Source organism: Leuresthes tenuis, unplaced genomic scaffold, assembly GCF_036924035.1.
Source record: "Leuresthes tenuis unplaced genomic scaffold, fLeuTen1.0.hap1 SCAF_1, whole genome shotgun sequence".
Taxonomy (NCBI): domain Eukaryota; kingdom Metazoa; phylum Chordata; class Actinopteri; order Atheriniformes; family Atherinopsidae; genus Leuresthes; species Leuresthes tenuis.
The window spans coordinates 4889184-4913621 of record NW_027325355.1 but is presented as its reverse complement, the minus strand read 5'-3'; the positions used below and the strand labels follow the sequence as shown (position 1 = coordinate 4913621).

Below are 24438 nucleotides of genomic sequence, written 5' to 3'. Positions count from 1 at the left end.
AGAGAAAGCTTACAGCACCTGGTATTCCCAAGCAGTCTCCCATCCAAGTACTAACCAGGCCCAACCCTGCTTGGCTTCCAGGGATCAGACAAGGTCGGGTATTTTCAGGGTGGTGTGGCCGTAAGCAATGGTATCTGTGAACAATGTGCATTATATAGGTACTGGAATCATACGGTTACTCTATGTAACAAGATAATTGCCGAGAAAGGCTAATTTGTTGTGGGCACATCTTCATCCCTGATTTGATTATTACCTGCAGTTGAAACTGAGACTCTCAGATCACTTCGTGTCTGCCAACAAAGCAGCAGCAGCTGAAGATGACCAACTTCCTCATGTGTCACAGGGTGATCAGATGTTGAATCAAAAGACATGCAGGTGGTAGAGAGAAGCGAAAAAGCTTACAGAACCTGGTATTCCCAAGCAGTCTCCCATCCAAGTACTAACCAGGCTCAACCCTGCTTGGTTTGTGAGATCAGACGACATCAGGCATATTCAGGGTGGTGTGGCCGTACGCAAAAATGTCTGTCACAAATGTGCATTATATAGGTACTGGTATCATACAGTTCCTCGATGTAACCAGATAATTGCCGAGAAAGGCTAACTTGTAGTGGAAACATCGTCATCCCTGAAGTGATTATTATCTGTATTTGAAACTGAGACTCTCAGATCACTTCGTGTCTGCCAACAAAGCAGCAGCAGCCGAAGATGACCAACATCCTCATGTGTCACAGGGTGATCAGACGTTGCAACAAAAAACATGCAGGTGGTAGAGAGAAGAGAAAAAGCTTACAGCACCTGGTATTCCCAAGCAGTCTCCCATCCAAGTACTAACCAGGCCCAATCCTGATTGTCTTCCGAGATCAGACAAGGTCGTGCATATTCAGGGTGGTGTGGCCGTAAGCAACAATGTCTGTGACAAATGTGCATTATATAGGTACTGGAATCATACAGTTCCTCTATGTAACCAGATAATTGCCGAGAAAGGCTCATATGTAGTGGGCACATCTTCATCCCTGATGTGATTATTACCTGCAGTGGAAACTGAGACTCTCAGATCACTTCGTGTCTGCCAACAAAGCAGCAGCAGCTGAAGATGACCGACTTCCTCATGTGTCACAGGGTGATCAGACGTTGCAACAAAAGACATGCAGGTGGTAGAGAGAAGAGAAAAAGTTTACAGCACCTGGTATTCCCAAGCAGTCTCCCATCCAAGTACTAAACAGGCTCAATCCTGCTTGTCTTCCGAGATCAGACAAGGTCGTGCATATTTAGGGTGGTGTGGCCGTAAGCAACAATGTCTGTGACAAATGTGCATTATATAGGTGCTGGAATCATACAGTTCCTCGATGTAACCAGATAATTGCCGAGAAAGGCTAACTTGTAGTGGGCACATCTTCATCCCTGACGTGATTATTACCTGCAGTTGAAACTGAGACTCTCAGATCACTTCGTGTCTGCCAACAAAGCAGCAGCAGCTGAAGATGACCAACTTCCTCGTGTGTCACAGGATGATCAGACGTTGCAACAAAAGACATGCAGGTGGTAGAGAGAAGAGAAGAAGCTTACAGCACCTGGTATTCCCAAGCTGTCTCCCATCCAAGTACTAACCAGGCCCAACCCTGCTTGGCCTCCGAGATCAGACGACGTCGGGCATATTCAGGGTGGTGTGGCCATAAGCAACAATGTCTGTCACAAATGTGCATTATATAGGTACTGGAATCATACAGTTCCTCTATGTAACCAAATAATTGCCGAGAAACGCTGATATGTAGTGGGCATATCTTCATCCTTGATGTGATTACTACCTGTAGTTGAAACTGAGACTCTCAGATCAGTTCGTGTCTGCCAACAAAGCAGCAGCAGCTGAAGATGACCAACTTCCTCATGTGTCACAGGGTAATCAGACGTTGCAACAAAAGACATGCAGGTGGTAGAGAGAAGAGAAAAAGCTTACAGCACCTGGTATTCCCAAGCAGTCTCCCATCCAAGTACTAACCAGGCTCAACCCTGCTTGGTTTGTGAGATCAGACGACATCAGGCATATTCAGGGTGGTGTGGCCGTACGCAAAAATGTCTGTCACAAATGTGCATTATATAGGTACTGGTATCATACAGTTCCTCGATGTAACCAGATAATTGCCGAGAAAGGCTAACTTGTAGTGGAAACATCGTCATCCCTGAAGTGATTATTATCTGTATTTGAAACTGAGACTCTCAGATCACTTCGTGTCTGCCAACAAAGCAGCAGCAGCCGAAGATGACCAACATCCTCATGTGTCACAGGGTGATCAGACGTTGCAACAAAAAACATGCAGGTGGTAGAGAGAAGAGAAAAAGCTTACAGCACCTGGTATTCCCAAGCAGTCTCCCATCCAAGTACTAACCAGGCCCAATCCTGATTGTCTTCCGAGATCAGACAAGGTCGTGCATATTCAGGGTGGTGTGGCCGTAAGCAACAATGTCTGTGACAAATGTGCATTATATAGGTACTGGAATCATACAGTTCCTCTATGTAACCAGATAATTGCCGAGAAAGGCTCATATGTAGTGGGCACATCTTCATCCCTGATGTGATTATTACCTGCAGTGGAAACTGAGACTCTCAGATCACTTCGTGTCTGCCAACAAAGCAGCAGCAGCTGAAGATGACCGACTTCCTCATGTGTCACAGGGTGATCAGACGTTGCAACAAAAGACATGCAGGTGGTAGAGAGAAGAGAAAAAGTTTACAGCACCTGGTATTCCCAAGCAGTCTCCCATCCAAGTACTAAACAGGCCCAATCCTGCTTGTCTTCCGAGATCAGACAAGGTCGTGCATATTTAGGGTGGTGTGGCCGTAAGCAACAATGTCTGTGACAAATGTGCATTATATAGGTGCTGGAATCATACAGTTCCTCGATGTAACCAGATAATTGCCGAGAAAGGCTAACTTGTAGTGGGCACATCTTCATCCCTGACGTGATTATTACCTGCAGTTGAAACTGAGACTCTCAGATCACTTCGTGTCTGCCAACAAAGCAGCAGCAGCTGAAGATGACCAACTTCCTCGTGTGTCACAGGATGATCAGACGTTGCAACAAAAGACATGCAGGTGGTAGAGAGAAGAGAAGAAGCTTACAGCACCTGGTATTCCCAAGCTGTCTCCCATCCAAGTACTAACCAGGCCCAACCCTGCTTGGCCTCTGAGATCAGACGACGTCGGGCATATTCAGGGTGGTGTGGCCATAAGCAACAATGTCTGTCACAAATGTGCATTATATAGGTACTGGAATCATACAGTTCCTCTATGTAACCAAATAATTGCCGAGAAACGCTGATATGTAGTGGGCATATCTTCATCCTTGATGTGATTAATACCTGTAGTTGAAACTGAGACTCTCAGATCAGTTCGTGTCTGCCAACAAAGCAGCAGCAGCTGAAGATGACCAACTTCCTCATGTGTCACAGGGTAATCAGACGTTGCAACAAAAGACATGCAGGTGGTAGAGAGAAGAGAAAAAGCTTACAGCACCTGGTATTCCCAAGCGGTCTCCCATCCAAGTACTAACCAGGCCCAACCCTGCTTGGCTTCCTAGATCAGATGAGGTCGGGTATGTTCAGGGTGGTGTGGCCGTAAGCAACAATGTCTGTCACAAATGTGCATTATATAGGTACTGGAATCATACAGTTCCTCTATGTAACCAGATAATTGCCGAGAAAGGCTAACTTGTAGTGGGCAAATCTTCTTCCCTGTCGTGATTATTATCTGCAGTTGAAACTGAGAATCTCAGATCACTTCGTGTCTGCCAACAAAGCAGCAGCAGCTGAAGATGACCAACTTCCTCGTGTGTCACAGGGTGATCAGACGTTGCAACAAAAGACATGTAGGTGGTAGAGAGAAGAGAAAAAGCTTACAGCACCTGGTATTCCCAAGCCGTCTCCCATCCAAGTACTAACCAGGCCCAACCCTGCTTGGCTTCCGAGATCAGACGAGGTCGGTTATTTTCAGGGTGGTTTGGCCGTAAGCGACAATGTCTGTGACAAATGTGCATTATATAGGTACTGGAATCATACAGTTTCTCTATGTAACCAAATAATTGCCAAGAAAGGCTGATATGTAGTGGGCAGATCTTCTTCCCTGTCGTGATTATTATCTGCAGTTGAAACTTAGAATCTCAGATCACTTCGTGTCTGCCAACAAAGCAGCAGCAGCTGAAGATGACCAACTTCCTCATGTGTCACAGGGTGATCAGACGTTGCAACAAAAGACATGCAGGTGGTAGAGAGAAGAGAAAAAGCTTACAGAACCTGGTATTCCCAAGCAGTCTCCCATCCAAGTACTAAACAGGCCCAACCCTGCTTGGCTTCCGAGATCAGACGACGTCTGGTATATTCAGGGTGGTGTGGCCGTAAGCAACAATATCTGTGAACAATGTGCATTATATAGCTATTGGAATCATACGGTTACATTATGTAACCAGATAATTGCCGAGAAAGGCTGATATGTAGTGGGCACATCTTAATCCCTGATGTGATTATTACCTGCAGTTGAAACTGAGACTCTCAGATCACTTCGTGTCTGCCAACAAAGCAGCAGCAGCTGAAGATGACCAACTTCCTCATGTGTCACAGGGTGATCAGACGTTGCAACAAAAGACATGCAGGTGGTAGAGAGAAGAGAAAAAGCTTACAGCACCTGGTATTCCCAAGCAGTCTCCCATCCAAGTACTAACCAGAACCAACCCTGCTTGGCTTCCGAGATCAGACGAGGTCGGGTATATTCAGGGTGGTGTGGCCGTAAGCAACAATATCTGTGAACAATGTGCATTATATAGCTACTGGAATCATACGGTTACATTATGTAACCAGATAATTGCCGAGAAAGGCTGATATGTAGTGGGCACATCTTAATCCCTGATGTGATTATTACCTGCAGTTGAAACTGAGACTCTCAGATCACTTCGTGTCTGCCAACAAAGCAGCAGCAGCTGAAGATGACCAACTTCCTCATGTGTCACAGGGTGATCAGACGTTGCAACAAAAGACATGCAGGTGGTAGAGAGAAGAGAAAAAGCTTACAGCACCTGGTATTCCCAAGCAGTCTCCCATCCAAGTACTAACCAGAACCAACCCTGCTTGGCTTCCGAGATCAGACGAGGTCGGGTATATTCAGGGTGGTGTGGCCGTAAGCAACAATATCTGTGAACAATGTGCATTATATAGCTACTGGAATCATACGGTTACATTATGTAACCAGATAATTGCCGAGAAAGGCTGATATGTAGTGGGCACATCTTAATCCCTGATGTGATTATTACCTGCAGTTGAAACTGAGACTCTCAGATCACTTCGTGTCTGCCAACAAAGCAGCAGCAGCTGAAGATGACCAACTTCCTCATGTGTCACAGGGTGATCAGACGTTGCAACAAAAGACATGCATGTGGTAGAGAGAAGAGAAAAGGCTTACAGCACCTGGTATTCCCAAGCAGTCTCCTATCCAAGTACTAACCAGGACCAACCCTGCTTGGCTTCCGAGATCAGACGAGGTCGGGCCTATTCAGGGTGGTGTGGCCGTAAGCAACAATGTCTGTGACAAATGTGCATTATATAGGTACTGGAATCATACGGTTACTCTATGTAACCAGATAATTGCCGAGAAAGGCTGATATGTAGTGGGCACATCTTCATCCCTGATGTGATTATTACCTGCAGTTGAAACTGAGACTCTCAGATCACTTCGTGTCTGCCAACAAAGCAGCAGCAGCTGAAGATGAACTACTTCCTCATGTGTCACAGGGTGATCAGACGTTGCAACAAAAGACATGCAGGTGGTAGAGAGAAGAGGAAAAGCTTACAGCACCTGGTATTCCCAAGTAGTCTCCCATCCAAGTACTAAGCAGGCCCAACGCTGCTTGGCTTCTGAGATCAGACGAGGTTGGGCATGTTCAGGGTGGTGTGGCCGTAAGCAACAATATCTGTGAACAATCTGCATTATATAGGTACTGGAATCATACGGTTCCTCTATGTAACCAGATAATTGCCGAGAAAGGCTGATATGTAGTGGGCACATCTTCATCCCTGATGTGATTATTACCTGCAGTTGAAACTGAGACTCTCAGATCACTTTGTGTCTGCCAACAAAGCAGCAGCAGCTGAAGATGACCAACTTCCTCATGTGTCACAGGGTGATCAGACGTTGCAAAAAAAGACATGCAGGTGGTAGAGAGAAGAGAAAAAGCTTACAGCACCTGGTATTCCCAAGCAGTCTCCCATCCAAGTACTAACCAGGTCCAACCCTGCTTGGCTTCCGAGATCAGACGAGGTCGTGCATGTTCAGGGTGGTTTGGCCGTAAGGGACAATGTCTGTGACAAATGTGCATTATATAGGTACTGGAATCATACAGTTCCTCTATGTAACCAGATAATTGCCAAGAAAGGCTGATATGTAGTGGGCATATCTTCATCCTTGATGTGATTACTACCTGTAGTTGAAACTGAGACTCTCAGATCACTTCGTGTCTGCCAACAAAGCAGCAGTAGCTGAAGATGACCAACTTCCTCATGTGTCACAGGGTGATCAGACGTTGCAACAAAAGACATGCATGTGGTAGAGAGAAGAGAAAAAGCTTACAGCACCTGGTATTCCCAAGCCGTCTCCCATCCAAGTACTAACCACTCCAAACGCTGCTTGGCTTCCGAAATCAGACGAGGTCGGGCATATTCAGGGTGGTGTGGCTGTAAGCAACAATCTCTGTCACAAATGTGCATTATATAGGTACTGGAATCATACGGTTACTCTATGTAACCAGATAATTGCAGAGAAAGGCTGATATGTAGGGGGCACATCTTAATACCTGATGTGATTATTACCTGCAGTTGAAACTGAGACTCTCAGATCACTTCGTGTCTGCCAACAAAGCAGCAGCAGCTGAAGATGACCAACTTCCTCATGTGTCACAGGGTGATCAGACGTTGCAACAAAAGACATGCAGGTGGTAGAGAGAAGAGAATAAGCTTACAGCACCTGGTATTCCCAAGCGGTCTCCCATCCAAGTACTAACCAGGCCCAAAGCTGCTTGGCTTCCGAGATCAGACGAGTTCGGGCATGTTCAGGGTGGTGTGGCCGTAAGCAACAATGTATGTGACAAATGTGCATTATATCGGTACTGGAATCATACAGTTCCTCTATGTAACCAGATAATTACAGAGAAAGGCTAACTTGTAGTGGGCACATCTTCTTCCCTGACGTGATTATTATCTGCAGTTGAAACTTAGAATCTCAGATCACTTCGTGTCTGCCAACAAAGCAGCAGCATCTGAAGATGACCAACTTCCTCATGTGTCACAGGGTGATCAGATGTTGCAACAAAAGACATGCAGGTGGTAGAGAGAAGAGAAAAAGCTTACAGCACATGGTATTCCCAAGCGGTCTACCATCCAACTACTAACCAGGCCTAACCCTGCTTGGCTTCAGAGATCAGACGAGGTCGTGCATGTTCAGGGTGGTGTGGCCGTTAAGCAACAATGTCATTCACAAATGTGCATTATATAGGTACTGGAATCATACAGTTCCTCTATGTAACCAGATAATTGCCGAGAAAGGCTGATATGTAGTGGGCACATCTTAATCCCTGATGTGATTATTACCTGCAGTTGAAACTGAGACTCTCAGATCACTTCGTGTCTGCCAACAAAGCAGCAGCAGCTGAAGATGACCAACTTCCTCGTGTGTCACAGGGTGATCAGACGTTGCAACAAAAGACATGCAGGTGGTAGAGAGAAGAGAAAAAGCTTACAGCACCTGGTATTCCCAAGCGGTCTCCCATCCAAGTAATAACCAGGCCCAACCCTGCTTGGCTTCCGAGATCAGACGAGGTCGGGCATGTTCAGGGCGGTGTGGCCGTAAGCAACAATGTATGTGACAAATGTGCATTATATCGGTACTGGAATCATACAGTTCCTATATGTAACCATATAATTGCCGAGAAAGGCTAACTTGTAGTGGGCACATCTTCTTCCCTGACGTGATTATTATCTGCAGTTGAAACTTAGAATCTCAGATCACTTCGTGTCTGCCAACAAAGCAGCAGCAGCTGAAGATGACCAACTTCCTCATGTGTCACAGGGTGATCAGACGTTGCAACAAAAGACATGCATGTGGTAGAGAGAAGAGAAAAAGCTTACAGCTCGTGGTATTCCCAAGCGGTCTCCCATCCAAGTACTAACTAGGCCCAACCCTGCTTGGCTTCCGAGATCAGACGAGGTCGGGCATATTCAGGGTGGTGTGGCCGTAAGCAACAATGTCTGTAACAAATGTGCATTATATAGGTACTGGAATCATACAGTTCCTCTATGTAACCAGATAATTGCAGAGAAAGGCTGATATGTAGTGGGCACATCTTAATCCCTGATGTGATTATTACCTGCAGTTGAAACTGAGACTCTCAGATCACTTCGTGTCTGCCAACAAAGCAGCAGCAGCTGAAGATGACCAACTTCCTCGTGTGTCACAGGGTGATCAGACGTTGCAACAAAAGACATGCAGGTGGTAGAGAGAAGAGAAAAAGCTTACAGCACCAGGTATTCCCAAGCAGTCTCCCATCCAACTACTAACCAGGCCCAACCCTGCTTGGCTTCCGAGATCAGATGAGGTCGGGCATGTTCAGGGTGGTGTGGCCGTTAGCAACAATGTCTGTCACAAATGTGCATTATATAGGTACTGGAGTCATACAGTTCCTCTATGTAACCAGATAATTGCCAAGAAAGGCTGATATGTAGTGGGCATATCTTCATCCTTGATGTGATTACTACCTGTAGTTGAAACTGAGACTCTCAGATCACTTCGTGTCTGCCAACAAAGCAGCAGCAGCTGAAGATGACCAACTTCCTCGTGTGTCACAGGGTGATCAGACGTTTCAACAAAAGACATGCAGGTGGTAGAGAGAAGAGAAAAAGCTTACAGCACCTGGTATTCCCAAGCAGTCTCCCATCCAAGTACTAACCAGGCCCAACCCTGCTTGGCTTCCGAGATCAGACGACGTCTGGTATATTAAGGGTGGTGTGACCGTAAGCAACAATATCTGTGAACAATGTGCATTATATAGCTATTGGAATCATACGGTTACATTATGTAACCAGATAATTGCCGAGAAAGGCTGATATGTAGTGGGCACATCTTAATCCCTGATGTGATTATTACCTGCAGTTGAAACTGAGACTCTCAGATCACTTCGTGTCTGCCAACAAAGCAACAGTAGCTGAAGATGACCAACTTCCTCATGTGTCACAGGGTGATCAGACGTTGCAACAAAAGACATGCATGTGGTAGAGAGAAGAGAAAAAGCTTACAGCACCTGGTATTCCCAAGCGGTCTCCCATCCAAGTACTAACCACTCCCAACGCTGCTTGGCTTCCGAAATCAGACGAGGTCGGGCATATTCAGGGTGGTGTGGCTGTAAGCAACAATCTCTGTCACAAATGTGCATTATATAGGTACTGGAATCATACGGTTACTCTATGTAACCAGATAATTGCAGAGAAAGGCTGATATGTAGGGGGCACATCTTAATCCCTGATGTGATTATTACCTGCAGTTGAAACTGAGACTCTCAGATCACTTCGTGTCTGCCAACAAAGCAGCAGCAGCTGAAGATGACCAACTTCCTCATGTGTCACAGGTTGATCAGACGTTGCAACAAAAGACATGCAGGTGGTAGAGAGAAGAGAAGAAGCTTACAGCACCTGGTATTCCCAAGCGGTCTCCCATCCAAGTACTAACCAGGCCCAAAGCTGCTTGGCTTCCGAGATCAGACGAGTTCGGGCATGTTCAGGGTGGTGTGGCCGTAAGCAACAATGTATGTGACAAATGTGCATTATATCGGTACTGGAATCATACAGTTCCTCTATGTAACCAGATAATTACCGAGAAAGGCTAACTTGTAGTGGGCACATCTTCTTCCCTGACGTGATTATTATCTGCAGTTGAAACTTAGAATCTCAGATCACTTCGTGTCTGCCAACAAAGAAGCAGCATCTGAAGATGACCAACTTCCTCATGTGTCACAGGGTGATCAGACGTTGCAACAAAAGACATGCAGGTGGTAGAGAGAAGAGAAAAAGCTTACAGCACCTGGTATTCCCAAGCAGTCTCCCATCCAAGTACTAAACAGGCCCAACCCTGCTTGGCTTCCGAGATCAGACGACGTCTGGTATATTCAGGGTGGTGTGGCCGTAAGCAACAATATCTGTGAACAATGTGCATTATATAGCTATTGGAATCATACGGTTACATTATGTAACCAGATAATTGCCGAGAAAGGCTGATATGTAGTGGGCACATCTTAATCCCTGATGTGATTATTACCTGCAGTTGAAACTGAGACTCTCAGATCACTTCGTGTCTGCCAACAAAGCAGCAGCAGCTGAAGATGACCAACTTCCTCATGTGTCACAGGGTGATCAGACGTTGCAACAAAAGACATGCAGGTGGTAGAGAGAAGAGAAAAAGCTTACAGCACCTGGTATTCCCAAGCAGTCTCCCATCCAAGTACTAACCAGAACCAACCCTGCTTGGCTTCCGAGATCAGACGAGGTCGGGTATATTCAGGGTGGTGTGGCCGTAAGCAACAATATCTGTGAACAATGTGCATTATATAGCTATTGGAATCATACGGTTACATTATGTAACCAGATAATTGCCGAGAAAGGCTGATATGTAGTGGGCACATCTTAATCCCTGATGTGATTATTACCTGCAGTTGAAACTGAGACTCTCAGATCACTTCGTGTCTGCCAACAAAGCAGCAGCAGCTGAAGATGACCAACTTCCTCATGTGTCACAGGGTGATCAGACGTTGCAACAAAAGACATGCATGTGGTAGAGAGAAGAGAAAAGGCTTACAGCACCTGGTATTCCCAAGCAGTCTCCTATCCAAGTACTAACCAGGACCAACCCTGCTTGGCTTCCGAGATCAGACGAGGTCGGGTATATTCAGGGTGGTGTGGCCGTAAGCAACAATATCTGTGAACAATGTGCATTATATAGGTACTGGAATCATACGGTTACTCGATGTAACCAGATAATTGCCGAGAAAGGCTGATATGTAGTGGGCATATCTTCATCCTTGATGTGATTACTACCTGTAGTTGAAACTGAGACTCTCAGATCACTTCGTGTCTGCCAACAAAGCAGCAGCAGCTGAAGATGACCAACTTCCTCGTGTGTCACAGGGTGATCAGACGTTGCAACAAAAGACATGCAGGTGGTAGAGAGAAGAGAAAAAGCTTACAGCACCAGGTATTCCCAAGCAGTCTCCCATCCAACTACTAACCAGGCCTAACCCTGCTTGGCTTCCGAGATCAGATGAGGTCGGGCATGTTCAGGGTGGTGTGGCCGTAAGCAACAATGTCTGTCACAAATGTGCATTATATAGGTACTGGAGTCATACAGTTCCTCTATGTAACCAGATAATTGCCAAGAAAGGCTGATATGTAGTGGGCATATCTTCATCCTTGATGTGATTACTACCTGTAGTTGAAACTGAGACTCTCAGATCACTTCGTGTCTGCCAACAAAGCAGCAGCAGCTGAAGATGACCAACTTCCTCGTGTGTCACAGGGTGATCAGACGTTGCAACAAAATACATGCAGGTGGTAGAGAGAAGAGAAAAAGCTTACAGCACCAGGTATTCCCAAGCAGTCTCCCATCCAACTACTAACCAGGCCTAACCCTGCTTGGCTTCCGAGATCAGATGAGGTCGGGCATGTTCAGGGTGGTGTGGCCGTAAGCAACAATGTCTGTCACAAATGTGCATTATATAGGTACTGGAGTCATACAGTTCCTCTATGTAACCAGATAATTGCCAAGAAAGGCTGATATGTAGTGGGCACATCTTAATCCCTGATGTGATTATTACCTGCAGTTGAAACTGAGACTCTCAGATCACTTCGTGTCTGCCAACAAAGCAGCAGCAGCTGAAGATGACCAACTTCCTCGTGTGTCACAGGGTGATCAGACGTTGCAACAAAAGACATGCAGGTGGTAGAGAGAAGAGAAAAAGCTTACAGAACCTGGTATTCCCAAGCGGTCTCCCATCCAAGTAATAACCAGGCCCAACCCTGCTTGGCTTCCGAGATCAGACGAGGTCGGGCATGTTCAGGGTGGTGTGGCCGTAAGCAACAATGTATGTGACAAATGTGCATTATATCGGTACTGGAATCATACAGTTCCTATATGTAACCATATAATTGCCGAGAAAGGCTAACTTGTAGTGGGCACATCTTCTTCCCTGACGTGATTATTATCTGCAGTTGAAACTTAGAATCTCAGATCACTTCGTGTCTGCCAACAAAGCAGCAGCAGCTGAAGATGACCAACTTCCTCATGTGTCACAGGGTGATCAGACGTTGCAACAAAAGACATGCATGTGGTAGAGAGAAGAGAAAAAGCTTACAGCTCGTGGTATTCCCAAGCGGTCTCCCATCCAAGTACTAACTAGGCCCAACCCTGCTTGGCTTCCGAGATCAGACGAGGTCGGGCATATTCAGGGTGGTGTGGCCGTAAGCAACAATGTCTGTAACAAATGTGCATTATATAGGTACTGGAATCATACAGTTCCTCTATGTAACCAGATAATTGCAGAGAAAGGCTGATATGTAGTGGGCACATCTTAATCCCTGATGTGATTATTACCTGCAGTTGAAACTGAGACTCTCAGATCACTTCGTGTCTGCCAACAAAGCAGCAGCAGCTGAAGATGACCAACTTCCTCGTGTGTCACAGGGTGATCAGACGTTGCAACAAAAGACATGCAGGTGGTAGAGAGAAGAGAAAAAGCTTACAGCACCAGGTATTCCCAAGCAGTCTCCCATCCAACTACTAACCAGGCCTAAGCCTGCTTGGCTTCCGAGATCAGATGAGGTCGGGCATATTCAGGGTGGTGTGGCCGTAAGCAACAATGTCTGTCACAAATGTGCATTATATAGGTACTGGAGTCATACAGTTCCTCTATGTAACCAGGTAATTGCCAAGAAAGGCTGATATGTAGTGGGCATATCTTCATCCTTGATGTGATTACTACCTGTAGTTGAAACTGAGACTCTCAGATCACTTCGTGTCTGCCAACAAAGCAGCAGCAGCTGAAGATGACCAACTTCCTCGTGTGTCACAGGGTGATCAGACGTTTCAACAAAAGACATGCAGGTGGTAGAGAGAAGAGAAAAAGCTTACAGCACCTGGTATTCCCAAGCAGTCTCCCATCCAAGTACTAACCAGGCCCAACCCTGCTTGGCTTCCGAGATCAGACGACGTCTGGTATATTCAGGGTGGTGTGACCGTAAGCAACAATATCTGTGAACAATGTGCATTATATAGCTATTGGAATCATACGGTTACATTATGTAACCAGATAATTGCCGAGAAAGGCTGATATGTAGTGGGCACATCTTAATCCCTGATGTGATTATTACCTGCAGTTGAAACTGAGACTCTCAGATCACTTCGTGTCTGCCAACAAAGCAACAGTAGCTGAAGATGACCAACTTCCTCATGTGTCACAGGGTGATCAGACGTTGCAACAAAAGACATGCATGTGGTAGAGAGAAGAGAAAAAGCTTACAGCACCTGGTATTCCCAAGCGGTCTCCCATCCAAGTACTAACCACTCCCAACGCTGCTTGGCTTCCGAAATCAGACGAGGTCGGGCATATTCAGGGTGGTGTGGCTGTAAGCAACAATCTCTGTCACAAATGTGCATTATATAGGTACTGGAATCATACGGTTACTCTATGTAACCAGATAATTGCAGAGAAAGGCTGATATGTAGGGGGCACATCTTAATCCCTGATGTGATTATTACCTGCAGTTGAAACTGAGACTCTCAGATCACTTCGTGTCTGCCAACAAAGCAGCAGCAGCTGAAGATGACCAACTTCCTCATGTGTCACAGGGTGATCAGACGTTGCAACAAAAGACATGCAGGTGGTAGAGAGAAGAGAAGAAGCTTACAGCACCTGGTATTCCCAAGCGGTCTCCCATCCAAGTACTAACCAGGCCCAAAGCTGCTTGGCTTCCGAGATCAGACGAGTTCGGGCATGTTCAGGGTGGTGTGGCCGTAAGCAACAATGTATGTGACAAATGTGCATTATATCGGTACTGGAATCATACAGTTCCTCTATGTAACCAGATAATTACCGAGAAAGGCTAACTTGTAGTGGGCACATCTTCTTCCCTGACGTGATTATTATCTGCAGTTGAAACTTAGAATCTCAGATCACTTCGTGTCTGCCAACAAAGCAGCAGCATCTGAAGATGACCAACTTCCTCATGTGTCACAGGGTGATCAGACGTTGCAACAAAAGACATGCAGGTGGTAGAGAGAAGAGAAAAAGCTTACAGCACCTGGTATTCCCAAGCGGTCTACCATCCAACTACTAACCAGGCCCAACCCTGCTTGGCTTCAGAGATCAGACGAGGTCGGGCATGTTCAGGGTGGTGTGGCCGTTGAGCAACAATGTCATTCACAAATGTGCATTATATAGGTACTGGAATCATACAGTTCCTCTATGTAACCAGATAATTGCCGAGAAAGGCTGATATGTAGTGGGCAAATCTTCATCCCTGATGTGATTATTACCTGTAGTTGAAACTGAGACTCTCAGATCACTTCGTGTCTGCCAACAAAGCAGCAGCAGCTGAAGATGACCAACTTCCTCATGTGTCACAGGGTGATCAGACGTTGCAACAAAAGACATGCAGGTGGTAGAGAGAAGAGAAAAAGCTTACAGCACCTGGTATTCCCAAGCAGTCTCCCATCCAAGTACTAACCAGGCCCAACCCTGCTTGGCTTCCGAGATCAGACGACGTCTGGTATATTCAGGGTGGTGTGACCGTAAGCAACAATATCTGTGAACAATGTGCATTATATAGCTATTGGAATCATACGGTTACACTATGTAACCAGGTAATTGCAGAGAAAGGCTGATATGTAGTGGGCACATCTTCATCCCTGATGTGATTATTACCTGCAGTTGAAACTGAGACTCTCAGATCACTTCGTGTCTGCCAACAAAGCAGCAGCAGCTGAAGATGACCAACTTCCTCATGTGTCACAGGGTGATCAGACGTTGCAACAAAAGACATGCAGGTGGTAGAGAGAAGAGAAAAAGCTTACAGCACCTGGTATTCCCAAGCGGTCTCCCATCCAAGTACTAAACTGGCCCAACCTTGCTTGGCTTCCGAGATCAGACGAGGTCGGGCATATTCAGGGTGGTGTGGCTGTAAGCAACAATGTCTGTCACAAATGTGCATTATATAGGTACTGGAATCATACGGTTACTCTATGTAACCAGATAATTGCAGAGAAAGGCTGATATGTAGTGGGCACATCTTCAACCCTGATGTGATTATTACCTGCAGTTGAAACTGAGACTCTTAGATCACTTCGTGTCTGCCAACAAAGCAGCAGCAGCAGCAGCTGAAGATGACCAACTTCCTCATGTGTCACAGGGTGATCAGACGTTGCAACAAAAGACATGCAGGTGGTAGAGAGGAGAGAAAAAGCTTACAGCACCTGGTACTCCCAAGCGGTCTCCCATCCAAGTACTAACCAGGCCCAACCCTGCTTGGCTTCCGAGATCAGACGAGGCCGGGCATATTCAGGGTGGTGTGGCCGTAAGCAACAATATCTGTGAACAATGTGCATTATATAGGTACTGGAATCATACGGTTCCTCTATGTAACCAGATAATTGCAGAGAAAGGCTAACTTGTAGTGGGCACATCTTCTTCCCTGATGTGATTATTACCTGCAGTTGAAACTGAGACTCTCAGATCACTTCGTGTCTGCCAACAAAGCAGCAGCAGCTGAAGATGACCAACTTCCTCATGTGTCACAAGGTGATCAGACGTTGCAACAAAAGACATGCAGGTGGTAGAGAGAAGAGAAAAAGCTTACAGCACCTGGTATTCCCAAGTAGTCTCCCATCCAAGTACTAACCAGGCCCAACCCTGCTTGGCTTCCTGGATCAGACGAGGTCGGGTATATTCAGGGTGGTGTGGCCGTAAGCAACAATATCTGTGAACAATGTGCATTATATAGGTACTGGAATCATACGGTTACTCTATGTAACCAGATAATTGCCGAGAAAGGCTGATAGGTAGTGGGCAAATCTTCATCCCTGATTTGATTATTACCTGCAGTTGAAACTGAGAATCTCAGATCACTTCGTGTCTGCCAACAAAGCGGCAGCAGCTGAAGATGACCAACTTCCTCATGTGTCACAGGGTGATCAGACGTCTCAACAAAAGACATGCAGGTGGTAGAGAGAAGAGAAAAAGTTTACAGCACCTGGTATTCCCAAGCGGTCTCCCGTCCAAGTACTAACCAGGCCCAACCCTGCTTGGCTTCCGAGATCAGACGAGGTCGGGCATATTCAGGGTGGTGTGGCCGTAAGCAACAATGTCTGTCACAAATGTGCATTATATAGGTACTGGAATCATACTGTTCCTCGATGTAACCAGATAATTGCCGAGAAAGGCTAACTTGTAGTGGGCACATCTTCATCCCTGATGTGATTATTATCTGTAGTTGAAACTGAGAATCTCAGATCACTTCGTGTCTGCCAACAAAGCAGCAGCAGCTGAAGATGACCAACTTCCTCATGTGTCACAGGGTGATCAGACGTCTCAACAAAAGACATGCAGGTGGTAGAGAGAAGAGAAAAAGCTTACAGCACCTGGTATTCCCAAGCAGTCTCCCATCCAAGTACTAACCAGGCCCAACCCTGCTTGGCTTCCGAGATCAGACGAGGTCGGGCATGTTCAGGGTGGTGTGGCCGTAAGCAACAATGTCTGTGACAAATGTGCATTATATAGGTACTGGAATCATACAGTTCCTCGATGTAACCAGATAATTGCCGAGAAAGGCTAACTTGTAGTGGGCACATCTTCATCCCTGATGTGATTATTATCTGCAGTTGAAACTTAGAATCTCAGATCACTTCGTGTCTGCCAACAAAGCAGCAGCAGCTGAAGATGACCAACTTCCTCATGTGTCACAGGGTGATCAGACGTTGCAACAAAAGAAATGCAGGTGGTAGAGAGAAGAGAAAAAGCTTACAGCACCTGGTATTCCCAAGTAGTCTCCCGTCGAAGTACTAACCAGGCCCAACCCTGCTTGGCTTCCGAGATCAGACGAGGTCGGGCATATTCAGGGTGGTGTGGCCGTAAGCAACAATATCTGTGAACAATGTGCATTATATAGGTACTGGAATCATACGGTTACTCTATGTAACCAGATAATTGCCGAGAAAGGCTAATTTGTAGTGGGCAAATCTTCATCCCTGATGTGATTATTATCTGTAGTTGAAACTGAGACTCTCAGATCACTTCGTGTCTGCCAACAAAGCAGCAGCAGCTGAAGATGACCAACTTCCTCATGTGTCACAGGGTGATCAGACGTCTCAACAAAAGACATGCAGGTGGTAGAGAGAAGAGAAAAAGCTTACAGCACCTGGTATTCCCAAGCAGTCTCCCATCCAAGTACTAACCAGGCCCAACCCTGCTTGGCTTCCGAGATCAGACGAGGTCGGGCATATTCAGGGTGGTGTGGCCGTAAGCAACAATATCTGTGAACAATGTGCATTATATAGGTACTGGAATCATACGGTTCCTCGATGTAACCAGATAATTGCCGAGAAAGGCTAACTTGTAGTGGGCACATCTTCATCCCTGATGTGATTATTATCTGTAGTTGAAACTGAGACTCTCAGATCACTTCTTGTCTGCCAACAATGCAGCAGCAGCTGAAGATGACCAACTTCCTCATGTGTCACAGGGTGATCAGACGTTGCAACAAAAGACATGCAGGTGGTAGAGAGAAGAGAAAAAGCTTACAGCACTTGGTATTCCCAAGCGGTCTCCCATCCAAGTACTAACCAGGCCCAACCCTGCTTGGCTTCCTGGATCAGACTAGGTCAGGTATATTCAGGGTGGTTTGGCCGTAAGCAACAATATCTGTGAACAATGTGCATTATATAGGTACTGGAATCATACGGTTCCTCTATGTAACCAGATAATTGCCGAGAAAGGCTAACTTGTAGTGGGCACATCTTCATCCCTGATGTGATTATTATCTGTAGTTGAAACTGAGAATCTCAGATCACTTCGTGTCTGCCAACAAAGCAGCAGCAGCTGAAGATGACCAACTTCCTCATGTGTCACAGGGTGATCAGACGTCTCAACAAAAGACATGCAGGTGGTAGAGAGAAGAGAAAAAGCTTACAGCACCTGGTATTCCCAAGCGGTCTCCCGTCCAAGTACTAACCAGGCCCAATCCTGCTTGGCTTCCGAGATCAGACGAGGTCGGGCATGTTCAGGGTGGTGTGGCCGTAAGCAACAATGTCAGTCAGAAATGTGCATTATATAGGTACTGGAATCATACAGTTCCTCGATGTAACCAGATAATTGCCGAGAAAGGCTAACTTGTAGTGGGCACATCTTCATCCCTGATGTGATTATTATCTGCAGTTGAAACTTAGAATCTCAGATCACTTCGTGTCTGCCAACAAAGCAGCAGCAGCTGAAGATGACCAACTTCCTCATGTGTCACAGGGTGATCAGACGTTGCAACAAAAGAAATGCAGGTGGTAGAGAGAAGAGAAAAAGCTTACAGCACCTGGTATTCCCAAGTAGTCTCCCGTCCAAGTACTAACCAGGCCCAACCCTGCTTGGCTTCCGAGATAAGACGAGGTCGGGCATATTCAGGGTGGTGTGGCCGTAAGCCACAATATCTGTGAACAATGTGCATTATATAGGTACTGGAATCATACGGTTCCTCGATGTAACCAGATAATTGCCGAGAAAGGCTAACTTGTAGTGGGCACATCTTCATCCCTGATGTGATTATTATCTGTAGTTGAAACTGAGACTCTCAGATCACTTCTTGTCTGCCAACAATGCAGCAGCAGCTGAAGATGACCAACTTCCTCATGTGTCACAGGGTGATCAGACGTTGCAACAAAAGACATGCAGGTGGTAGAGAGAAGAGAAAAAGCTTACAGCACCTGGTATTCCCAAGCAGTCTCCCATCCAAGTACTAACCAGGCCCAACCCTGCTTGGCTTCCGAGATCAGACGAGGTCGGGCATGTTCAGGGTGGTTTGGCCGTAAGCAACAATGTCTGTGACAAATGTGCATTACATAGGTACTGGAATCATACAGTTCCTCGATGTAACCAGATAATTGCCAAGAAAGGCTAACTTGTAGTGGGCACATCTTCATCCCTGATGTGATTATTATCTGTAGTTGAAACTGAGACTCTCAGATCACTTCTTGTCTGCCAACAAAGCAGCAGCAGCTGAAGATGACCAACTTCCTCATGTGTCACAGGGTGATCAGACGTTGCAACAAAAGACATGCAGGTGGTAGAGAGAAGAGAAAAAGCTTACAGCACCTGGTATTCCCAAGTAGTCTCCCATTCAAGTACTAACCAGGCCCAACCCTGCTTGGCTTCCTGGATCAGACTAGGTCAGGTATATTCAGGGTGGTATGGCCGTAAGCAACAATATCTGTGAACAATGTGCATTATATAGGTACTGGAATCATACGGTTCCTCTATGTAACCAGATAATTGCAGAGAAAGGCTAACTTGTAGTGGGCACATCTTCTTCCCTGACGTGATTATTATCTGCAGTTGAAACTGAGAATCTCAGATCACTTCGTGTCTGCCAACAAAGCAGCAGCAGCTGAAGATGACCAACTTCCTCATGTGTCACAGGGTGATCAGACGTCTCAACAAAAGACATGCAGGTGGTAGAGAGAAGACAAAAAGCTTACAGCACCTGGTATTCCCAAGGGGTCTCCCGTCCAAGTACTAACCAGGCCCAACCCTGCTTGGCTTCCGAGATCAGACGAGGTCGGGCATATTCAGGGTGGTGTGGCCGTAAGCAACAATATCTGTGAACAATGTGCATTATATAGGTACTGGAATCATACGGTTACTCTATGTAACCAGATAATTGCAGAGAAAGGCTGATATGTAGTGGGCACATCTTCATCCCTGATGTGATTATTACCTGCAGTTGAAACTGAGACTCTTAGATCACTTCGTGTCTGCCAACAAAGCAGCAGCAGCAGCAGCAGCAGCTGAAGATGACCAACTTCCTCATGTGTCACAGGGTGATCAGACGTTGCAACAAAAGACATGCAGGTGGTAGAGAGAAGAGAAAAAGCTTACAGCACCTGGTACTCCCAAGCAGTCTCCCATCCAAGTACTAACCAGGCCCAACCCTGCTTGGCTTCCGAGATCAGACGAGGCCGGGCATATTCAGGGTGGTGTGGCCGTAAGCAACAATATCTGTGAACAATGTGCATTATATAGGTACTGGAATCATACGGTTCCTCTATGTAACCAGATAATTGCAGAGAAAGGCTAACTTGTAGTGGGCACATCTTCTTCCCTGACGTGATTATTATCTGCAGTTGAAACTGAGAATCTCAGATCACTTCGTGTCTGCCAACAAAGCAGCAGCAGCTGAAGATGACCAACTTCCTCATGTGTCACAGGGTGATCAGACGTTGCAACAAAAGACATGCAGGTGGTAGAGAGAAGAGAAAAAGCTTACAGCACCTGGTATTCCCAAGTAGTCTCCCATTCAAGTACTAACCCGGCCAAACCCTGCTTGGCTTTCTGGATCAGACGAGGTCGGGCATGTTCAGGGTGGTGTGGCCGTAAGCAACAATGTCGTTCACAAATGTGCATTATATAGGTACTGGAATCATACAGTTCCTCAATGTAACCAGATAATTGCCGAGAAAGGCTAACTTGTAGTGGGCACATCTTCATCACTGATGTGATTATTATCTGTAGTTGAAACTGAGACTCTCAGATCACTTCGTGTCTGCCAACAATGCAGCAGCAGCAGCTGAAGATGACCAACTTCCTCATGTGTCACAGGGTGATCAGACGTTGCAACAAAAGACAAGCAGGTGGTAGAGAGAAGAGAAAAAGCTTACAGCACCTAGTATTCCCAAGCAGTCTCCGATCCAAGTACTAACCAGGCTCAACCCTGCTTGGCTTCCGAGATCAGACGAGGTCGGGCATATTCAGGGTGGTGTGGCTGTAAGCAACAATATCTGTGAACAATGTGCATTATATAGGTACTGGAATCATACGGTTACTCTATGTAACCAGATAATTGCCGAGAAAGGCTGATATGTAGTGGGCACATCTTCATCCCTGATGTGATTATTACCTGCAGTTGAAACTGAGACTCTCAGATCACTTCGTGTCTGCCAACAAAGCAGCAGCAGCTGAAGATGACCAACTTCCTCATGTGTCACAGGGTGATCAGACGTTGCAACAAAAGACATGCAGGTGGTAGAGAGAAGAGAAAAAGCTTACAGCACCTGGTATTCCCAAGCAGTCTCCCATCCAAGTACTAACCAGGCCCAACCCTGCTTGGCTTCCGAGATCAGACGAGGTCGGGCATATTCAGGGTGGTGTGGCCGTAAGCAACAATATCTGTGAACAATGTGCATTATATAGGTACTGGAATCATACGGTTACTCCATGTAACCAGATAATTGCCGAGAAAGGCTAACTTGTAGTGGGCACATCTTCATCCCTGATGTGATTATTACCTGCAGTTGAAACTGAGACTCTTAGATCACTTCATGTCTGCCAACAAAGCAGCAGCAGCTGAAGATGACCAACTTCCTCATGTGTCACAGGGTGATCAGACGTTGCAACAAAAGACATGCAGGTGGTAGAGAGAAGAGAAAAAGCTTACAGCACCTAGTATTCCCAAGCAGTCTCCCATCCAAGTACTAACCAGGCTCAACCCTTCTTGGCTTCCGAGATCAGACGAGGTCGGGTATATTCAGGGTGGTGTGGCCGTAAGCAACAATGTCTGTGAACAATGTGCATTATATAGGTACTGGAATCATACGGTTACTCTATGTAACCAGATAATTGCCGAGAAAGGCTGATATGTAGTGGGCACATCTTCATCCCTGATGTGATTATTATCTGCAGTTGAAACTGAGAATCTCAGATCACTTCGTGTCTGCCAACAAAGCAGCAGCAGCTGAAGATGACCAACTTCCTCATGTGTCACAGGGTGATCAGACGTCTCAACAAAAGACATGCAGGTGGTAGAGAGAAGAGAAAAAGCTTACAGCACCTGGTATTCCCAAGCGGTCTCCCGTCCAAGTACTAACCAGGCCCAATCCTGCTTGGCTTCCGAGATCAGACGAGGTCGGGCATATTCAGAGTGGTGTGGCCGTAAGCAACAATGTCAGTCAGAAATGTGCATTATATAGGTACTGGAATCATACAGTTCCTCGATGTAACCAGATAATTGCCGAGAAAGGCTAACTTGTAGTGGGCACATCTTCATCCCTGATGTGATTATTATCTGCAGTTGAAACTTAGAATCTCAGATCACTTCGTGTCTGCCAACAAAGCAGCAGCAGCTGAAGATGACCAACTTCCTCATGTGTCACAGGGTGATCGGACGTTGCAACAAAAGAAATGCAGGTGGTAGAGAGAAGAGAAAAAGCTTACAGCACCTGGTATTCCCAAGTAGTCTCCCGTCCAAGTACTAACCAGGCCCAACCCTGCTTGGCTTCCGAGATCAGACGAGGTCGGGCATATTCAGGGTGGTGTGGCCGTAAGCAACAATATCTGTGAACAATGTGCATTATATAGGTACTGGAATCATACGGTTACTCTATGTAACCAGATAATTGCCGAGAAAGGCTAATTTGTAGTGGGCACATCTTCATCCCTGATGTGATTATTATCTGCAGTTGAAACTGAGACTCTCAGATCACTTCTTGTCTGCCAACAATGCAGCAGCAGCTGAAGATGACCAACTTCCTCATGTGTCACAGGGTGATCAGACGTTGCAACAAAAGACATGCAGGTGGTAGAGAGAAGAGAAAAAGCTTACAGTACCTGGTATTCCCAAGCGGTCTCCCATCCAAGTACTAACCAGGCCCAACCCTGCTTGGCTTCCGAGATCAGACGAGGTCGGGCATGTTCAGGGTGGTGTGGCCGTAAGCAACAATGTCTGTGACAAATGTGCATTATATAGGTACTGGAATCATACAGTTCCTCTATGTAACCAGATAATTGCCGAGAAAGGCTAACTTGTAGTTGGCACATCTTCTTCCCTCATGTGATTATTATCTGCAGTTGAAACTGAGAATCTCAGATCACTTCGTGTCTGCCAACAAAGCAGCAGCAGCTGAAGATGACCAACTTCCTCATGTGTCACAGGGTGATCAGACGTCTCAACAAAAGACATGCAGGTGGTAGAGAGAAGACAAAAAGCTTACAGCACCTGGTATTCCCAAGCAGTCTCCCATCCAAGTACTAACCAGGCCCAACCCTGCTTGGCTTCCGAGATCAGACGAGGTCGGGCATATTCAGGGTGGTGTGGCCGTAAGCAACAATATCTGTGAACAATGTGCATTATATAGGTACTGGAATCATACGGTTCCTCGATGTAACCAGATAATTGCCGAGAAAGGCTAACTTGTAGTGGGCACATCTTCATCCCTGATGTGATTATTATCTGTAGTTGAAACTGAGACTCTCAGATCACTTCTTGTCTGCCAACAATGCAGCAGCAGCTGAAGATGACCAACTTCCTCATGTGTCACAGGGTGATCAGACGTCGCAACAAAAGACATGCAGGTGGTAGAGAGAAGAGAAAAAGCTTACAGCACCTGGTATTCCCAAGCAGTCTCCCATCCAAGTACTAACCAGGCCCAACCCTGCTTGGCTTCCGAGATCAGACGAGGTCTGGCATGTTCAGGGTGGTTTGGCCGTAAGCAACAATGTCTGTGACAAATGTGCATTACATAGGTACTGGAATCATACAGTTCCTCGATGTAACCAGATAATTGCCGAGAAAGGCTAACTTGTAGTGGGCACATCTTCTTCCCTGACGTGATTATTATCTGCAGTTGAAACTGAGACTCTCAGATCACTTCGTGTCTGCCAACAAAGCAGCAGCAGCTGAAGATGACCAACTTCCTCATGTGTCACAGGGTGATCAGACGTTGCAACAAAAGACATGCAGGTGGTAGAGAGAAGAGAAAAAGCTTACAGCACCTGGTATTCCCAAGTAGTCTCCCATTCAAGTACTAACCAGGCCCAACCCTGCTTGGCTTCCTGGATCAGACTAGGTCAGGTATATTCAGGGTGGTATGGCCGTAAGCAACAATATCTGTGAACAATGTGCATTATATAGGTACTGGAATCATACGGTTCCTCTATGTAACCAGATAATTGCAGAGAAAGGCTAACTTGTAGTGGGCACATCTTCTTCCCTGACGTGATTATTATCTGCAGTTGAAACTGAGAATCTCAGATCACTTCGTGTCTGCCAACAAAGCAGCAGCAGCTGAAGATGACCAACTTCCTCATGTGTCACAGGGTGATCAGACGTCTC

The 24438-nt window shown here is 46.2% G+C and overlaps 1 protein-coding gene, 28 non-coding genes and 34 pseudogenes across 29 annotated transcripts in view; 1 reads left to right on the top strand and 62 right to left on the bottom strand.

Moving 5' to 3' along the window:
- Positions 1-24438, top strand: part of LOC140294513 (protein NLRC3-like) — a 1060349-nt gene that overhangs the window by 384697 nt on the left and 651214 nt on the right. The gene's annotated exons all lie outside the window — the stretch shown is intronic.
- On the bottom strand, positions 7-126 carry LOC140286784 (5S ribosomal RNA; annotated as a pseudogene).
- On the bottom strand, positions 396-514 carry LOC140295290 (5S ribosomal RNA; annotated as a pseudogene).
- LOC140290664 (5S ribosomal RNA) lies at positions 784-902 on the bottom strand (annotated as a pseudogene).
- On the bottom strand, positions 1172-1290 carry LOC140297017 (5S ribosomal RNA; annotated as a pseudogene).
- On the bottom strand, positions 1560-1678 carry LOC140289773 (5S ribosomal RNA; annotated as a pseudogene).
- On the bottom strand, positions 1948-2066 carry LOC140291335 (5S ribosomal RNA; annotated as a pseudogene).
- LOC140290663 (5S ribosomal RNA) lies at positions 2336-2454 on the bottom strand (annotated as a pseudogene).
- On the bottom strand, positions 2724-2842 carry LOC140295718 (5S ribosomal RNA; annotated as a pseudogene).
- On the bottom strand, positions 3112-3230 carry LOC140294216 (5S ribosomal RNA; annotated as a pseudogene).
- On the bottom strand, positions 3500-3618 carry LOC140278960 (5S ribosomal RNA). The gene has a single exon (XR_011909232.1). It is a non-coding gene; the product is annotated as a 5S ribosomal RNA (ribosomal RNA).
- On the bottom strand, positions 3888-4006 carry LOC140298182 (5S ribosomal RNA). Its single transcript, XR_011913852.1, has one exon. It is a non-coding gene; the product is annotated as a 5S ribosomal RNA (ribosomal RNA).
- On the bottom strand, positions 4276-4394 carry LOC140291121 (5S ribosomal RNA; annotated as a pseudogene).
- Positions 4664-4782, bottom strand: LOC140298636 (5S ribosomal RNA). Its single transcript, XR_011914264.1, has one exon. It is a non-coding gene; the product is annotated as a 5S ribosomal RNA (ribosomal RNA).
- On the bottom strand, positions 5052-5170 carry LOC140298635 (5S ribosomal RNA). Its single transcript, XR_011914263.1, has one exon. It is a non-coding gene; the product is annotated as a 5S ribosomal RNA (ribosomal RNA).
- On the bottom strand, positions 5440-5558 carry LOC140298621 (5S ribosomal RNA). The gene has a single exon (XR_011914251.1). It is a non-coding gene; the product is annotated as a 5S ribosomal RNA (ribosomal RNA).
- Positions 5828-5946, bottom strand: LOC140291871 (5S ribosomal RNA; annotated as a pseudogene).
- LOC140313151 (5S ribosomal RNA) lies at positions 6216-6334 on the bottom strand (annotated as a pseudogene).
- On the bottom strand, positions 6604-6722 carry LOC140297208 (5S ribosomal RNA; annotated as a pseudogene).
- Positions 6992-7110, bottom strand: LOC140298897 (5S ribosomal RNA). The gene has a single exon (XR_011914495.1). It is a non-coding gene; the product is annotated as a 5S ribosomal RNA (ribosomal RNA).
- Positions 7769-7887, bottom strand: LOC140294023 (5S ribosomal RNA). The gene has a single exon (XR_011912735.1). It is a non-coding gene; the product is annotated as a 5S ribosomal RNA (ribosomal RNA).
- On the bottom strand, positions 8157-8275 carry LOC140303256 (5S ribosomal RNA; annotated as a pseudogene).
- LOC140298396 (5S ribosomal RNA) lies at positions 8545-8663 on the bottom strand. Its single transcript, XR_011914047.1, has one exon. It is a non-coding gene; the product is annotated as a 5S ribosomal RNA (ribosomal RNA).
- LOC140275765 (5S ribosomal RNA) lies at positions 8933-9051 on the bottom strand (annotated as a pseudogene).
- LOC140290955 (5S ribosomal RNA) lies at positions 9321-9439 on the bottom strand (annotated as a pseudogene).
- Positions 9709-9827, bottom strand: LOC140298895 (5S ribosomal RNA). Its single transcript, XR_011914493.1, has one exon. It is a non-coding gene; the product is annotated as a 5S ribosomal RNA (ribosomal RNA).
- On the bottom strand, positions 10097-10215 carry LOC140269819 (5S ribosomal RNA; annotated as a pseudogene).
- On the bottom strand, positions 10485-10603 carry LOC140298634 (5S ribosomal RNA). Its single transcript, XR_011914262.1, has one exon. It is a non-coding gene; the product is annotated as a 5S ribosomal RNA (ribosomal RNA).
- On the bottom strand, positions 10873-10991 carry LOC140276876 (5S ribosomal RNA). Its single transcript, XR_011909057.1, has one exon. It is a non-coding gene; the product is annotated as a 5S ribosomal RNA (ribosomal RNA).
- LOC140299570 (5S ribosomal RNA) lies at positions 11261-11379 on the bottom strand (annotated as a pseudogene).
- On the bottom strand, positions 11649-11767 carry LOC140299569 (5S ribosomal RNA; annotated as a pseudogene).
- On the bottom strand, positions 12037-12155 carry LOC140299429 (5S ribosomal RNA; annotated as a pseudogene).
- LOC140303250 (5S ribosomal RNA) lies at positions 12425-12543 on the bottom strand (annotated as a pseudogene).
- On the bottom strand, positions 12813-12931 carry LOC140313193 (5S ribosomal RNA; annotated as a pseudogene).
- On the bottom strand, positions 13201-13319 carry LOC140313082 (5S ribosomal RNA; annotated as a pseudogene).
- Positions 13589-13707, bottom strand: LOC140290954 (5S ribosomal RNA; annotated as a pseudogene).
- On the bottom strand, positions 13977-14095 carry LOC140298894 (5S ribosomal RNA). The gene has a single exon (XR_011914492.1). It is a non-coding gene; the product is annotated as a 5S ribosomal RNA (ribosomal RNA).
- LOC140293331 (5S ribosomal RNA) lies at positions 14365-14483 on the bottom strand (annotated as a pseudogene).
- Positions 14754-14872, bottom strand: LOC140313077 (5S ribosomal RNA; annotated as a pseudogene).
- Positions 15142-15260, bottom strand: LOC140297053 (5S ribosomal RNA). Its single transcript, XR_011913023.1, has one exon. It is a non-coding gene; the product is annotated as a 5S ribosomal RNA (ribosomal RNA).
- On the bottom strand, positions 15536-15654 carry LOC140290434 (5S ribosomal RNA). The gene has a single exon (XR_011912354.1). It is a non-coding gene; the product is annotated as a 5S ribosomal RNA (ribosomal RNA).
- LOC140302818 (5S ribosomal RNA) lies at positions 15924-16042 on the bottom strand (annotated as a pseudogene).
- LOC140297557 (5S ribosomal RNA) lies at positions 16312-16430 on the bottom strand. Its single transcript, XR_011913282.1, has one exon. It is a non-coding gene; the product is annotated as a 5S ribosomal RNA (ribosomal RNA).
- LOC140268429 (5S ribosomal RNA) lies at positions 16700-16818 on the bottom strand. The gene has a single exon (XR_011907537.1). It is a non-coding gene; the product is annotated as a 5S ribosomal RNA (ribosomal RNA).
- Positions 17088-17206, bottom strand: LOC140297932 (5S ribosomal RNA). The gene has a single exon (XR_011913623.1). It is a non-coding gene; the product is annotated as a 5S ribosomal RNA (ribosomal RNA).
- Positions 17476-17594, bottom strand: LOC140310282 (5S ribosomal RNA). The gene has a single exon (XR_011916427.1). It is a non-coding gene; the product is annotated as a 5S ribosomal RNA (ribosomal RNA).
- On the bottom strand, positions 17864-17982 carry LOC140290630 (5S ribosomal RNA; annotated as a pseudogene).
- On the bottom strand, positions 18252-18370 carry LOC140298175 (5S ribosomal RNA). The gene has a single exon (XR_011913846.1). It is a non-coding gene; the product is annotated as a 5S ribosomal RNA (ribosomal RNA).
- Positions 18640-18758, bottom strand: LOC140306525 (5S ribosomal RNA; annotated as a pseudogene).
- On the bottom strand, positions 19028-19146 carry LOC140277197 (5S ribosomal RNA). The gene has a single exon (XR_011909075.1). It is a non-coding gene; the product is annotated as a 5S ribosomal RNA (ribosomal RNA).
- On the bottom strand, positions 19416-19534 carry LOC140280158 (5S ribosomal RNA; annotated as a pseudogene).
- Positions 19804-19922, bottom strand: LOC140316071 (5S ribosomal RNA). Its single transcript, XR_011917313.1, has one exon. It is a non-coding gene; the product is annotated as a 5S ribosomal RNA (ribosomal RNA).
- On the bottom strand, positions 20204-20322 carry LOC140298160 (5S ribosomal RNA). Its single transcript, XR_011913832.1, has one exon. It is a non-coding gene; the product is annotated as a 5S ribosomal RNA (ribosomal RNA).
- Positions 20592-20710, bottom strand: LOC140294722 (5S ribosomal RNA; annotated as a pseudogene).
- Positions 20983-21101, bottom strand: LOC140319199 (5S ribosomal RNA; annotated as a pseudogene).
- LOC140310228 (5S ribosomal RNA) lies at positions 21371-21489 on the bottom strand. Its single transcript, XR_011916424.1, has one exon. It is a non-coding gene; the product is annotated as a 5S ribosomal RNA (ribosomal RNA).
- On the bottom strand, positions 21759-21877 carry LOC140309656 (5S ribosomal RNA; annotated as a pseudogene).
- On the bottom strand, positions 22147-22265 carry LOC140299058 (5S ribosomal RNA). Its single transcript, XR_011914642.1, has one exon. It is a non-coding gene; the product is annotated as a 5S ribosomal RNA (ribosomal RNA).
- On the bottom strand, positions 22535-22653 carry LOC140297090 (5S ribosomal RNA). The gene has a single exon (XR_011913027.1). It is a non-coding gene; the product is annotated as a 5S ribosomal RNA (ribosomal RNA).
- Positions 22923-23041, bottom strand: LOC140306973 (5S ribosomal RNA). Its single transcript, XR_011915791.1, has one exon. It is a non-coding gene; the product is annotated as a 5S ribosomal RNA (ribosomal RNA).
- On the bottom strand, positions 23311-23429 carry LOC140310173 (5S ribosomal RNA). Its single transcript, XR_011916423.1, has one exon. It is a non-coding gene; the product is annotated as a 5S ribosomal RNA (ribosomal RNA).
- Positions 23699-23817, bottom strand: LOC140298360 (5S ribosomal RNA). Its single transcript, XR_011914015.1, has one exon. It is a non-coding gene; the product is annotated as a 5S ribosomal RNA (ribosomal RNA).
- LOC140280153 (5S ribosomal RNA) lies at positions 24087-24205 on the bottom strand (annotated as a pseudogene).